The sequence below is a fragment of the Podarcis filfolensis genome, assembly GCF_964270895.1.
Source record: "Podarcis filfolensis genome assembly, chromosome: 6".
Taxonomy (NCBI): Eukaryota; Metazoa; Chordata; class Lepidosauria; order Squamata; family Lacertidae; genus Podarcis; species Podarcis filfolensis.
The window spans coordinates 77,569,938-77,585,826 of record NC_139609.1 but is presented as its reverse complement, the minus strand read 5'-3'; the positions used below and the strand labels follow the sequence as shown (position 1 = coordinate 77,585,826).

General features: G+C 44.6%; 1 long non-coding RNA gene across 1 annotated transcript in view; it reads right to left on the bottom strand.

The window, feature by feature from the left end:
- The window catches only part of LOC310764906, a 29,659-nt gene extending 13,796 nt beyond the window's left edge, over window positions 1–15,863 (bottom strand). The window contains exon 1 of the long non-coding RNA XR_014549342.1: window positions 15,748–15,863. This is a non-coding gene — a long non-coding RNA (uncharacterized lncRNA). The remainder of the gene's footprint in view (window positions 1–15,747) is intronic.
- Between the last annotated feature and the right edge of the window lie 26 nt (window positions 15,864–15,889).

The following is a 15,889-nucleotide window of genomic DNA, read 5'->3' as shown; positions in this document are numbered from 1 at the left end:
ATGCACTGCTCTGGTTCACCAGAAGTGGCTTAGTCATGCTGGCCACATGACCCGGAAGCTGTATGTCGGCTCCCTCGGCCAATAAAGCGAGATGAGCGTTGCAACCCCAGAGTCGGTCACGACTGGACCTAACAGTCAGGGGTCCCTTTACCTTTACCTTTACCTTTACCTTTACCTTTACCTTTACCTTTACCTTTACAACTACTACCATCCCTAGCCTCTGGCCATGCTAGCTCTGGACTGATGGGAGTTAAGGAGTCTGGCAACCTTTCACGGCCACAGGTTCCTCACCTCTGTTGTATACAAAGGTCATAAAGAACTTTTTTTTGGTCTGAGCTAAAGTGGGAAGATTGATACACTATTGGGCAGGGCTCCTGGGCCAACCAGAGGCCCTCTCCTCCTTTGGTGGACTCTAGTAGGCTTCAAACAGTCCTCCAAGCAATGCTCTAAACAGCACTGGGCAGCTGAACCCAGCTGCCATTTTAATTTCCCACAATGCCTATGACGTAGTGTCACTCTGGAACACTTGGGGGGATTTAAATGGGAACTGGACCTGCTGTTTGGGGTGCCAGGATGGCAACATTTCTTTTGTAAGGGGGCTTGGCAGGCAGTGGTTCCCTGTGGCATGTGACAATGTTTTTCTTGTATCTATTGTTGCCAATTCTTATGAAATACTGCATTTTAACACTTCTTTTCTCAAACCAGCTTTGATCCAAATTGAGAAAAAGATGATATAACTGCGTTTTGAGCCACTAATGTGCACAACGGCGTGATATGTGGCACCACCACTGCAAAAACAACTGTTAGGAAAGATTTTTGCTACCCTTTTGTATAGGTTTTGTGCACATTTATGCACATTTGTGATTTTCTTCAACAAATCCTGGTGGAGATACTGGTAATTCTTCATCCCCTCCCCCTCAAACTGTGCTCAAAGACCTTCTGGTTCAGATCTGCCAAGTTAAAAGCTTCTGAAAGAGCAAGAGAAGGAGAGAGCTTCCAAAGTGCCACACGGACAGGGACAGGGACACGGACATTCATGATCTGCTAGCCAATAGGTGTTCATGATAATTGTGCAACCACTACCACATGGCAATCTCAATATGAACGTGTTGTGTTGTGTGTCTTTTTGAGATGCAAAACCATGCATTCATTATTGGGAATCTGATATTCCTGAGGCAAAAGCTCAAAGATGGGAGGAATCTGTTTAAAATGTCAGCCAAAAATGGGTAAGAAAGAGAGACATGTGTTGGCCACGTTCCTCCCCAGTGTGCCTGTAGCCACACACACATGTACTGAGGGATTTGTTAAGGGGCTAGCAGGGTCCTCCTTGTGTGCATTGCTGTGGATTGGCTGTTGCCCAGAATGAATTGCCAGCTAGCACACTCCCTGATTCCACATCTAGCCCTCCAACCCAGGAACTCATGTTGCACATTCTCCTCCTCTCTGCAGAGCCACAACCAAATTCAGCTAATTTGTGATTAGGGGAGAAGAATTTCTGCATGAAAGGCCATGCTATGTAGGTTGGTTCAAGAACTGCAGCTTTATGCCTGCCATAGGCAGGGAAAGAAACTAAATTGAGTTTAGGTGCAGAATAGCATCCCTTCGAACTAGGAAAACTCATTTCCTCCAGACCATGCGCTACTATGATATTAGTGTTGCTGGAAAAGATGTTTGTGAAAATAAATTAAATTCTTCATCCAGGATATAATGAAACACATTTATTACCTGTTTTGCATCCACCCTTTCTCCTCCCTCCCTTTTATACATTTCAAAGGATGAGCAGAGGAAATGCAACCATGCTTTGCAAGTCAACAAAATATTCTTTTGCAATGCTTCCACTAGATGGCATACAATGCCAGGAACCAGACTAGTCCATTGCTAGCCGCTAGAAAGAAGGGATACCTTTGCACCTGAAATGCCTCTGGTGGAATTCATTGTGTTGGCTGCAGATGTTAAGAGCTAAAGCATTATCTGAGTCTCAAGACCATGGAATGAGCTACTTTAATGGCTAAAGAGCTATGGGGATGAATCATAGCTCAGTGGCAGAGCAAATGCTTTGCATGCATAAGATCCCAGATTCAAGCCCCAAGTTGTCCACTTAAAAGGATCAGTTAGTTGGTGGTGGGATAGAACTCTGCCTGAGACCCAGGAGAGGTACCGGTACTCAAAGTAGACAATCCTGGGCTATGTAGACAAATAGTCTTACTTGGTATTAGGGACTGATTTAGCATTTAAAGGCAAATCTACCTCATTCACACCTCAATGAATTTTGCAAAGCGGTTTTCCAGCCAGGCAATGTCTACCAAAAAATCATTTGTTGTTGTTTAGTCGTTTAGTCGTGTCCAACTCTTCGTGACCCCATGGACCAGAGCACTCCAGGCACTTCTGTCTTCCACTGCCTCCCGCAGTTTGGTCAGGCTCATGTTTGTAGCTTCGAGAACACTGTCCAACCATTTCGTCCTCTGTCGTCCCCTTCTCCTTGTGCCCTCCATCTTTCCCAACATCAGAGTCTTTTCCAGGGAGTCTTCTCTTCTCACGAGGTGGCCAAAGTATTGGAGCTTTAGCTTCATGATCTGTCCTTCCAGTGAGCACTCAGGGCTGATTTCCTTAAGAATGGAGAGGTTTGATCTTCTTGCAGTCCATGGGACTCTCAAGAGTCTCCTCCAGCATCATAATTCAAAAGCATCAATTCTTCGGCGATCAGCCTTCTTTATGGTCCAGCTCTCACTTCCATACATCACTACTGGGAAAACCATAGCTTTAAGTATACGGACCTTTGTTGGCAAGGTGATGTCTCTACTTTTTAAGATGCTGCCTAGGTTTGTCATTGCTTTTCTCCCAAGGAGCAGGCGTCTTTAAATTTCGTGGCTGCTGTCACCATCTGCAGTGATCATGGAGCCCAAGAAAGTAAAATCTCTCACTGCCTCCGTTTCTTCCCCTTCTGTTTGCCAGGAGGTGATGGGACCAGTGGCCATGATCTTCGTTTTTTTGATGTTGAGCTTCAGACCATATTTACACCAAGGCAAACTGTGCATGGAATTCTTATATTAGTGAAAACTGCATACAAGAATGCATTCTGCTAGAGAATGTATACATGTTAAGGGAAATACGCTTTGTAAAAATGTGTATATTTGGCAAAAATGCAAATGTGTATGTTAGGATAAATTCATTCATGAGGACTTTAAAAAAGAAAATAAAAAACCAATGAGAAAATGTGAATAGCTGAATTTAAGATCGGGAAAATGAGGAACTGAAAGAAACTGAAATGGATGAATTTGCCCATCCCTATTGTGAACAAGGCACTTCCCTACATCTCCAACTATGAACTGCAGTGCTCCTGGTTAAGATACTGCTTCTACAATGTCAATTGGCAAGCCTCAGCCTCCATTTCACTATGAGCATATTCACCGTTCTACCTTGCAACTCAATTAATGCAGAGAGCTTCCTTTGCAACCTAACAGATGATTAAAGAGGTAGTTTATGAGAATCTAGTAAAGAATGCATTGATTACTACTAACCAACATGGGGTTTATCAAGAATAAAGTTTGGTCAGGAGTGATTTATTCTTTGAAGGTGTCTGGAGGCAGTGATGGATTGGATGAGGGCCAATAAACTGAGGCTGAACCCTGAAAGACTGAAGTGTTGTGGGCAGGTGGTTCCCGCGTCTGGGAATTAGGTGTGTGCCCTGTTCTGGGAGGACCAACAATCTTTCTGAAGCATCAGGGTCATGGTGTAGGAGCACTCCTAGATTCCAACTTGACACTGGAGTCTCAAGTAGCTTCCATGGCTAAGAATGCTTCTGCCAAGCTTTAGGCTGGTTTGCCAGCTCTAGTTACTCCTGGACTGGGATATCCTAACCTCAGTTGTCCATGCTCTAGTGACCTCCGGCTTGGACTACTGCAATGCACTCAATGTGGGGCGGCCCTTGAAGATGGTCTGCAGGTCACCGCTGGTGCAGAAGGCAACTGATTGGTTGGTAAGTGGGGCAGCCCAGTGGGGCCCTGTGACACTAGTCCTGAAAGCACCGCACTTGGCTGCCAGTGAGCTACTGGGTCCAATTCAAGGTGTTAGTACTAGCAGAGTGGTGGCCAAACTTGACCCTCCAGCTGTTTTGGGACTACAATTCCCATCATCCCTGACCACTGGTCCTGTTAGCTAGGGATGATGGGAGTTGTCCAAAAACAGCTGGAGGGCCAAGTTTGGCCACCACTGCACTGGCATATAAAGCCCGAAATTGCATGGGACCCAAGGACCTAAAAGAGGCAATATCAGTCATCACAGGCCCCACGATCAGCAGGTGAGGCCTCCCTGGTTGGTGCTGCTGACCCATGGCAGGGCCTTTCCAGTGGTGGCTTCCTGGCTATGGAATGCCCTCCCTAGTGAGGTGTGCCTCTCTCCATCCATCATTTTTAATCTTTTAGGAGGAATTTGAAAACATTCCTGTTTATTTAGGCACTTGGCACCTGAAGAATGCTGTTCTGGGCAACCCTGAGGGTACTGCATGAAATAATGTTTTGAACTGTATCTGCTTTTAGAGGTTTTTTACTTGTAACTGTTTTTAGAATGTTTTATTTAGCTGTTAGGTTTCTGCTTGCCACCCTGGCCTCCTTTGGGAGGAGAATTTATTATTTAATTTTAGTTCCCTAGAATAGCCTTAATAGTCTTTTTCAGGGGCAGGAAGGCTTCAGGGTTGTGAAATCTACTTTTATTTTTTAAAATAGAACGTTGAAATACGCCAGTCAGACCAAGGTGAAAAATTGTGGGGAGGACAACACTTTTAGAATTAAGAATTTAGAATTACATGCCTGTGAGCATGTAACTCAGCCAATAAATTTGGATGCAGTACCAGAACTTGTTGCACACAAAGGTTTGCCCCTCTCAGCTTTCTTCATCTCAGCATCATAATTTCAAATGCGAGGGGAGGTCTTTTTGCTGTTGCTAAGCTGTTGCTAAACAGAATTCTTGCTGGTCTACTGCAAATGACTCAGAGATCTACCAGTAAATCCCATTTTACTGTTTGCCCACATATGGTCTTTCTAATGGGACATGTACATAGGACTTTCTCAAAACACTGTGCTTCATTTATTAGCCAAGGTTGTCTATAGAGAGCATTTTACACCAACGTGACCTAGCCTGTCTCACTAAAATCACCTACCCCTATTGCTCCAAAGGCACTTTGCCGCAGCACTTTCATTGAGTGCTACCTGTTTGTTGTTGTTTAGTTGTGTCCGACTCTTTGTGACCCCATGGACCAGAGCATGCCAGGCACTCCTGTCTTCCACTGCCTCCCGCAGTTTAGTCAAACTCATGCTGGTAGCTTCGAGAACACTGTCCAGCCATCTCATCCTCTGTCGTCCCCTTCTCCTTGTGCCCTCCATCTTTCCCAACATCAGGGTCTTTTCCAGGGAGTCTTTTCTTCTCATGAGGTGGCCAAAGTATTGGAGCCTCAGCTTCAGGATCTGTCCTTCCAGTGAGCACTCAGGGCTGATTTCCTTAAGAATGGAGAGGTTTGATCTTCTTGCAGTCCATGGGACTCTCAAGAGTCTCCTCCAGCACCATAATTCAAAATCATTTTTTTAAATTCCTTGGATTAACCTAGTGCAATTGATACACAAAGGAAATATTTTTTTGTAGGGGCAGGCTGTGGAGAAGGCAGATAAGCAAACAGATTAGCTCTGTGAATAGCTCAGATCGGTGCCACCTGAGCTAGGAATTAAGGACAGTGCAGACATGAATTACGATTATAGACTCACTGCTATGTTTAAAAGCTCTATATAAACAGGGTGCCTGGAAAAAATATCCATCACTGTGTGGGGAGGAGGTGCACAGGAGGTCTGCCTGTACCAATTCACAACATTCACTAACAACTATAAATAATTTAGGAGAGGAGCTGAGCTCTTTCTCAAAGCAAAGTTTGCCAAGGGGAACAAAGGCAGACAGAACTGCCCTCTGATCAGAGCGTGTTTAACAATTCAGCTCCTTCGCACAAGCCCCGTGGGATCACAGCGATCAGACTCTGGGTTTTACAATCATGCAAAAAGACTAAACAGTCACAGAATGAGAATAGTGTGCTTTAACATTTTGCAGGAATAATAACAATAAGCCCAACTGTGCTGCTTGATGCTTTATGATATCAGACAGAGCTTATCAAATGATGAGGTTTAATTGATGGCAAGGTTCAGGAATTCGCTCTTGTCCAGACTTCCAGTGACGGCATGGTATAGCAAAGCAGGACAGACAATTACTGCGCAGGATTTGAGATAGCCTTTAGAAAGCACGTCTCGCAATGAATGAGGAGATGGATACGCTGATATTAAAATAATTATCCCTATGGGCTTGGATTATGAATTCTTTCTTGTCTTTGGCTGACTTATTATTTACTGTTGGCTTTCCTGCTGGCAATATTGAATTTAACCTCCTCGCTTTAATTCCTTGCTTCTTCCTGGCTGTCTGGGAACAGAGAGTTACAGGGAATACAGTTGTACATCCATCCGTCTTCAGTATGTATCTTGCCTGCCCTCACTGCAGGCAGCAAGAAAGATGCCGATGCACACAGACCTTATGGCAGGAGCTGTGCAATAAGCCCCATGAATGGCAGGTTGCATTTTGACACAACTGTTGCCCAAATGTTTGCTCTCCAGTTATTCCTAAAGATCTCTTTGAATGCTGAGTCTGAATAAGAGCCCAAAACCAGTTTCCAAATTTTGGGAGGGCCTTTGAGCAAAGTGGAGATCAGGATGCTCCATAGAGCCAGCTGACACTTAGCGTCATAGCTGTCAACTTTTCCCTTTTCTTGCGAGGAATCCTATTCGGAATAAGGGAATTTCCCTTTAAAAAAGGGAAACAGCTATGCTTAGCATTATCCAAATAGGTTTTTTTTTCATTGGCTAGAAAAAATAAATGGGCTCCTTTGCCTCAATAATCAAATGGTCTTGGGACAACCTGTCAGTCCACACCACCCCAAAATTCAGGGGTGATAATAATATGGATTTACATATGCATTAGAATGTTGTCGTAAAGTTTTGAGGTGAAACAGAATGCAATATACTAAAATGAGTCTACAATAGGGGATCACATTTTTGAATGCTCCTATGGATAAACATATCCCCATGTAGAAAACTTGCATAGCAAGAACCACTCTGAGATGAAATCTTTTTCCTTTTAAAAAAGATTTTATTTGTATATTTTTCACAAATAAAATAGTTAATCAAACATTATCCCGTATACAGTCACTTAAACAGCTGACTTCCCTCCCACCTTCCCATGGTTTTCTCATGATTATCTTTTGCTACTGTATATTATAAATTATCTATACCTTCTTTTCTTAACTTTATTCTCAAAGTAACTTTTAATGGCTGAACTTACTCCAAGCCTGCTAGTGTACTAACATGTTCACAATAATTTTTTTAATAGTCTACAAATATTTTCCAATCTTCCTTGAAGGCTGTTTTAACTACAGTCATACCTTGGGTTACAGAAGCTTCAGGTTGTGCGTTTTTGGGTTGCGCACTGCGCCAAACCCAGAAGTACCGGAACAGGTTACTTTTGGGTTTCGGCACTCGCACATGCACAGAAGTGCTAAATCGCACTTTGCGCATGCACAGAAGCGCTGAATCACAACCTGTGTGTGCGCAGACACAGCACTGTGGGTTGCGAATGCTGCGGGTTGCGAACATGCCTCCTGCACGGATCACGTTCGCAACATGAGCGTCCATTTTATAACACCCATCCTAAAGGATCTTCATTGGCTCCCAGTGTGTTTCCGAGCACAATTCAAAGTGTTGGTGCTGACCTTTAAAGCCCTAAATGGCCTTGGCCCAGTATACCTGGAGGAGCATCTCCACCCCCATTATTCTGCCCAGACACTGAGGTCCAGCTCCGAGGGCCTTCTGGCAGTTCCCTCACTACGAGAAGTGAGGTTGCAGGGAACCAGGCAGAGGGCCTTCTTGGCAGTGGCATCCTCTCTGTGGAACACCCTTCCTTCAGATGTCAAGGAGATAAAGCACTAAACAACTTTTAGAAGACATCTGAAGGCAGCCCTGTATTGAGAAGTTTTTAATGTTTGATGCTTTATTATGTTTTATACATTCTGTAAGCTGCCCAGAGTGGCCGGGGAAACCCAGATGTATGGGGTATAAATAATAAAATTATTATTATTATTATTATTATTATTATTATTATTATTATTATTATTATTATTACTGCTGCTACTACTACTACTATTACTATGCACTATGGCGGGCTTCCTCAAACTCGGCCCTCCAGATGTTTTGAGACCACAATTCCCATCATCCCTGACCACTGGTCCTGCTAGCTAGGGATCATGGGAGTTGTAGGCTAAAAACATCTGGAGGGCCGAGTTTGAGGAAGCCTGTACTATGGGAAGAAGTGTGCCCTATGTCTCCTAAGCTAGCTTGTTGCGTTGAGGTTCGATGGATGATGCTGTCCTATCACTTGTCAGAGACTGGACTGAAGGGGATGAGATTGAGGAGGAGGAATGGTGGAGATTACCACCCCCCCTTCTCCTGACTCTTCCAGAGGAGAGGGAAGCAGTACTGATTTTACAGCAGGGGTTTGAGGAAGATCACAGCTCAGAGATAGAAGAACAAAGGAGTTGGGAAGTGTTAGGGTCAAGGGGAGGGGAGGCCGAGCAGCCAGCTGACACATTGTCAGTGGAGAGTATTTCTGACCCCCCCTTCTCCTAGAACTCGGCATTCGCTAAGAGTGCAGGAACAAAGGACACAGAGGCACTTGGCCACAAGCGGCCACCGTAAAGGGAAATGCTGTTGCTAGGAAGAAGGGAGGAGGTGCTCAGTTGGAGCAATGCCATTGTCAGGGCTTGTTGCATCCTTTTGTCTCTCGCTAGCATGAATGAATAAGTTCATTAAAAAGGACTCTACCTTGTTTTCTCTGTGTATTGCTGCCACAAGGGAGGAAGAGAATTCCGAATAGGACTGCCCCAATCAGTGTCTGTACATGGATGGGGTTGGGGGTGAGGAAACACTTTGTTGTCCTTCATACCAGGCAGCAAAGGGTCTTGAGGTGGCCCTACAAGAGACAGAATAAGGGTATCAAGCTGGAAGTTAGCTGGCAGTGACTTCTTCCCAAGCTAGTAGACCATAGGTTGTGGGACTCCCTGCATCTCACAAGCCACGATTGTTGCAGAAACAGATGGAAAGAAAGGAGATTGCTTGGCAGCCAGCCCATCTCACAAGGTTGATGCTTGCATTGCCTCTGTCACATACGTTAAGTATAATTACAATATCATCTTCCTTTATTTGTTTACGATGCCAGAACTAATAATCTTACTAGTTCATAAAGCTTACTTGAAACTCTAGATGTTGTTTAGTTTCCTTGGGAACAATATTTGCATTTTCTAAGTGGGAGGGAAATGTAAATTCTGAAGTCAAGGGTTCCCAAATGGTGGCAATCACAAAGCTGTTTTTCATACTGCTTGCTTACATTCAATAAATACTCTCCTCCTTTAATGTAAAGCAAGTGTATCCGTTTCCATCTGGCAAATATCGGAGGGTATGCTGAAAATCTTATTTGAGATGCAACTGGCATCGTCATCCAAGGGCACAGGCTTGCCAGCCAACTGCACAGAATCTGAATTGCTTGCACTGGTTTCCTCATTTCTATAGTAACACAGGAGGACGACTGCCAGTTCCAGATGCAAAGGAATGTGATTCTCGTCCTTATGTCAACTCTTGTCTTACACAACTGGCTACAGAAAGAGAGTCCAACTGTTTCACACCATGGAAAATGTAGAGACTGACATCGTGATTTCATTATGCATCTAATGAAATTGTATGTGAGATATGGCACAACCAAGTGTGCAAGTTGCATCACTGAGAAAAGTGTGGAGTCTTCTTTGCCTCCATGCACCGAAAAGAGAATCACCAGGGTGCTAGATGTAATCTGCAGTGATGTGTGTGTTCCACTTTATGTTCCCTCTCTAGGGGAAAAATAAGGACATACTATTTTTTCTGGGTGACTTCTCAAGGGACTGTGTTGTGTACTTTCTAAAGGAGAAAAGTGAAACAGCAAAGACATTCAGAAGGTACATCACCAGGGAGAGCAATAAGATTCAAAGGAAACCCACAACCTTGTTCAGCAACAACCCTTCAGACAGTTGAAGATGGCTGTTGTACCACCTCCCATCTTCTCTTCTCCACTGCTTTTCCCAATGGATGATTGAGCCCCCCTAGAAGCTCATTGATTTGCAATTGTTCATGGAATCAGCCTGGCCCATACTGGTCTTTGGCACCTCATTAAATGACACCTAGCGTAGGGCACAAAGGAACTGATATCAGCAGCCATGGCAGTTCTGTGGTGGAGATGCTGCCTGGTTCCCAGGCTGCCTTCCCCGGAGCAGCTATGAAATCTAATGAGGCGGGAGCAAATCCCTCTGGGGGACACTTAGTCAGTGAACAGCCTAGATAAAATCTTAAGTATGGGCCATTGGCTATTTTCACATTTGTGGTTTTGGCCTCCTTTCTTCCTTGGTATTTCCAGAAAATTACAGCCGCTTCCTTCTGCTTCCTGAGCTCAGCAGGGTGGCTGTTGGCATAAGGTTTATAATATGAGTTTCTTCACTGATTTCAGACTTGCTTTCCCTCAACTCTGCGAGTTATACAATATGGGGCAACGCTTCTCTGTATTGTTACACGGTCCTTTCCCACGTGGTGAGGTGTTCTCAGGGTAGTGTGACGGAATTTCGTTTCCTTTGGAAGCGGGAGTGCTGAAGACAGGGAGGGAGAGAGAGAGACTCATGTGGTCTTTGAAATATTTGTTTTATGTGTAAGTATTTAAGCAGAGGATAAGCAGAGCCAAAATAGACACTCCTGCAAAGTAGATCCTCAGAGAGCAACTTGGCCACTCTTAAGGATGCACCCCATTTTGAGCTAACTCCAGATAGAAACTCTTAGATTTCTCTCTATGTTTCTGGCCCAGCCCTACCATTAGGTAGAGTGAGCTGGCTGCCTCAGGCATCAGATACTGGAAGACAGCAGCAGCTTGTCAGAGGTCAGACCTGTGTTTCCCATGCAGCCTGCCCTGTGGGCGCCCCTCACCCACTGTTAATCTTGGTCCAGCTGCCATTATTTCAGCCTAACCTAGCTCACAGTGTTACTGTGAAGATCAAATGGGGGTAGGAAAGGAGCATGTACATCACTCCTTCTTTGGTAGAACAATGGGATTAAGATGTAACAAATAGATCATACATACTCCTTATTGAACTGAGGGTGTGGTACAGGAGTAACTGCATGAGGAGACGTGGAGAGTCAGGAGGAGACAAATACCCTCCAACATTTTTTGGATGAAAGTAGGGATCTTCTATTCAACAACAACAACAACATTTATACCCCACGCATCTGACTGGGTTGCCCCAGTCACTCTGGGTGGCTTCCAATATATATCAAAACATAATAAAACATTAAGCATTAAAAAAACCTTTCCTATACAGGGCTGCCTTCAGATGTCTTCTAAAGGTTGTATAGTTACTTATCTCCCTAGCTCAGGGGTCACATAACTCCACACCCTCCAACATTTGTCCAATGACAATAGGAACAGCCTAAGGAAAAGCAGGACATTCCGAGATCAAATCAGAAACCAAGGCAGTTTCTGTAAATCCGGGCACGTCCCTGGAAAATAGGGACACTTGGAAGGTCTGGCGACATGGCCCATAGCAGGTTTTGCAAAATGCAAATAGTATCAGCTGGGAGGGGATGATATTGCCTGGAACTATAGCAGGTGTCCTCCTGCCTCAAAGCAAGTATCATCTTCAGATGAAGGAGTTTCCTTAGGACTACTGCAGGGGAAGAAGGGGTTAATTTCCTACTCCATTCACACACAAACTCACATGCTCCAAGCTCTCCCCCCAGCTGATTCTATTTCTTCTTTTTAAAATCTCCACATTAAATGCAAAAACACAGTTTACATCAGGTTTGCCCTTAAGACCAATCATGATGCAAAAGCCATTATTGCTGTTATTATAATATATCCTCAGTGGAATGCATGGTACTTTACAGAGCACAAGAGAATAGGTCCCTTTCCCAAGGGGCTTCCAAGTCAAGAAATCCATACAGGAACAACAGGGGAAGGAGAGGAAAGTGAAAGCAGGGCGAACTGCGGAGCAATGTGTACACCATGATTTTCTCTTTTTAAAGTCTGCCGCCTCAATGATTGTGGGGGAAGCTTGGAATAGGGATGGAATTTTCAGAAATTCTTGATCCTGAGTTTATCCACATGGATTTCTTTTTTCCTAATTCTCATCTTAACCCATAATATTGTCAGGAAGAGAGTCCCCATGCTCCCCAGCACACTCTGGGCCCAGTTCTACTAAAAGACATCTTTTTCACCCAGGCTTTCCCTGACCAGAAGACTGGGCCCTGCTTAATAATAATAATAATAATAATAATAATAATAATAATAATATATTTATACCCTGCCCATCTGGCTGGGTTTCCCCAGCCACTCTGAGCGGTTCCCAATGGAATATTAAAAACACGATAAAACATCTGACTTCTAAAAGTCAGATAGTTGTTGATTTCCCTGACATCTGAAGGGACGGCAGGCGCCACTACTGAGAAGGCCCTCTGCCTGGTTCCCTGTAACCTCGCTTCTCGCAGTGAGGGAACTGCCAGAAGGCCCTCAGAGCTGGACCTCAGTGTCCGAACTGAACAATGGGGGTGGGGACACTTCTTCAGGAATACTGGGCTGAGGCCGTTTATGTGATTCAATCCTCTGTTTTGGTTTTATAAGATTTTATGCTGCTGTTTTATTGGTTTTGCATTGCATTTTTGTTTTAATGATATTGTTTAGTTTTTATATTGTACAAACACTTAAGAGATTAAAAAATTAAGCTGCTGGTAAATGATTTTAAATAAATAAATAAAATTTTTGCATACTAAGTGCATTATTATACCCATTGTTATACATCTCAAATTATATTGTGATTTTAAAATTCAACAGAATACACACATTTTCTGTATGCAGCCTTGACTAATGTACTATAAAGCACTTTAGTGTGTTTGTTTTTTTACTAATCAAGTGATTTTTATGCACTCTCCTGAAATATATGCATTTTTCTAAATGTTGGTTGGTTGGAGAACTGCATCACACAATTCAGATAAGTTCAAATTTCAAAGGATAGCTGCGGTTTGGTTCTCATATTGTTCCGGAAAGTGCAAATTTGATAGATTTTGTCTACTCTCCTTTTTAAGCTGTCTAAACTGGTGGCCACTACTGCATCTTGTGGGAGTGAATTCTACACTTTAGCTATTGACTGTGTGAAGAAGTACGTTTGTCTGTTCTGAATTTCCTATCATTCATTGGATAATTCCCAAGTTCTCATATGACCACACGTGCACACAAAACATCTCCCTATCCTCTTTTGTCACACCATGTACAATTTTATACCCCTGTATCATTTCCCTGTCTAAGTTACTTTTCTTCCCCTAAAGTATAAAGCCCCATTTTTAGCCGTTTCTCATAGGGGAGATTCTCCATCCTTTGACAATTTTCATTGCTCTTTTCTGCACCTCTACCTTTCCTACAGCAACATTTGCAGGAACTAGAACTTTGCACCGCACAGCAAACATGGCCACAATATAGATTTTCTTTAAAAGGCAGTTTCATCACGGGCAGTTTTGTTTTTCACCCCTTTTCCTCCAGTTTAAGCTTTCACACCCACCAAAACCTGGATTTTGTCAATATCTAAGTAGCAAATGAAAAATGGCCCTAGGAAGCCCCCACAATTGTTTTATGAGGTGGCCTGAATCTTCCAGAGAGCAAACATGCTAGTTTGAATCAACTATACAGAGATCACTCCTGCTAAAACCAATGGGATTTCTTTCAAAGCATAATATTGGATTGAAATGGAAGACAAATGAGGCAGGTAAGAGCTCATTCACTCTGCATATTTAGAAGAAAATGACTATAGAAGGAAGTGGTAGCTTGTGCACAGCCATTGCAGTGCCCACGTTGCAATGCTTTTCAATGAAATTAAGAGACACATTATTCTGTGCTCCATCACAGCCTTTTCAAAAGTCACCTCCACATACAGCCTAAATGGGGTGGGGAGCAAAGCTATTGACCTTATGCCCCCACCAACTTAGTCTGCATGACATCTGCAAAGAGGATATCCTGTTGCATGCTCATAGGATTTCATGTGATTCAGAACCCCATGCAATCTGGATTCCCCTTTTCATGTAGTGCACACTGAATTCACCAATGCTGGGGGGGTGTGCAATATGATGTTGGGGTCAGCAGATGCAGCCCCTCCCCTCTCCACTGAGCTGACACATAGAGGCAACCTTGTGAAGAGGCAACAAGTGTTCAAATAAGCAAGAAAGGTGCAAGCAATGGCAGCTCGTAAACTGGAGAGGAGGGTAGCCTGCAGTCATTGTGCAATTATTGATGGAGAATGGCGCTGGGACATAGCGTGGGTTGCTGGCACCTAGGGCGAGGCAAGTGTTGTGCCCCCTGGTGGATTGGGCAGCGGTCAGTCCCTACGCAGGCCAGCGTCCAATCAAGGGAGTCTCGCCTTGCAAACTAGCCCTGTTATGTACTAAGCTAGGATCCTAGAACAACAGGCAGGTAGGAGAAGACCAATCAGGCTCCAGGAGGGAAGCAGAATCAGCCAATCAGACAGGACTTATTGTGTAAATAATGTATATAAAAGCCTGAGGTTTGGGTGGGGGGGGGAATTCAGTCACTGTTTTACAAGCTGCAATAAAGAGCATGAAATCACTGCAGGACTCTGAGTATATTTCAATCCCCAACCTGGGAGGAGAGATAAAGCAAAGAAACACAAAGGCAATCAGGTCAACGCATGTGGCTCTGGCAGTGCTTTACCGCCTTCCTCTTCCTCCCTTCCTCCTTGGTGGGCAGTGGTGGCAGCGGCCTCCCCTCCCCTCCCCTCCCTCTCGGCCGGCCCAGGGGCAGAGGGCATGTGAGTGTCCTTTTGCTGGCCGGGAGCAGAAAGAGGCCCTTATCTCCCCACGGATCTGGCCTTGATGAGGGAGCCGATTGTGGGAGTGCCTGGTTGCACCTCCTCAGAAATTTGCACCCGGAGCCATTGCTCCCCTGCCCCCATGCTACACCACTGGAATGGGGCTCTGTGCACCAATGGGTGCAGGTACGGCTGCATACCCATGAGCTCCCAATTGGGCATGATATATTTGACCTGGGCGCTGCTGGCCATTCAGCAGCATTGCCTGCATCCGGCACTGCCTTAGCTGCCCCTGGTGCCTCTAATGTTCCCTTCCCTGGTCTGGCTCTACAGTGATTGGCAGTGGTCAGTTGCTATTATCCAGGGGTCAGCAAACATTTTCAGCAGGGGGCCGGTCCACTGTCCCTCAGACCTTGTGGGGGGCTGGACTACATTTTTTTGGGGGGGGGGAGAATGAATGAATTCCTATGCCCCACAAATAATCCAGAGATGCATTTTAAATAAAAGGACACATTCTACTCATGTAAAAACACACTGGTTCCCAGACCATCCACGGGCCAGATTTAGAAGGTGATTGGGCCGGATCCGGCCCCAGGTCCTTAGTTTGCCTACCCATGCTATCATCCAACCTCTCTTGCAAGCTTCCGCTTGGGTGCAAAGGTGCTGAAAGTGTGCAGGCTTCCACAATACACAGAACCTCTGCTGCTCAAAGATCTCTGTGGAGCAGGCATCTTGCTGAGAGCACACAAATACACACTGAGAGAAGCTCTCCCATTAAAAGATACACTTACTGTTGATACCTTTGCTGCTTCCCCCTCTGTTCTGCTTCTCTGCAATCAGCACAGCGAAACTTCCCTTCTGTGCTTTGTGAATGGGTTGCATGTTCTCACCTTGAGGTGAATGGAAATGTTAACTGGAATGTGGGGGGAGAAA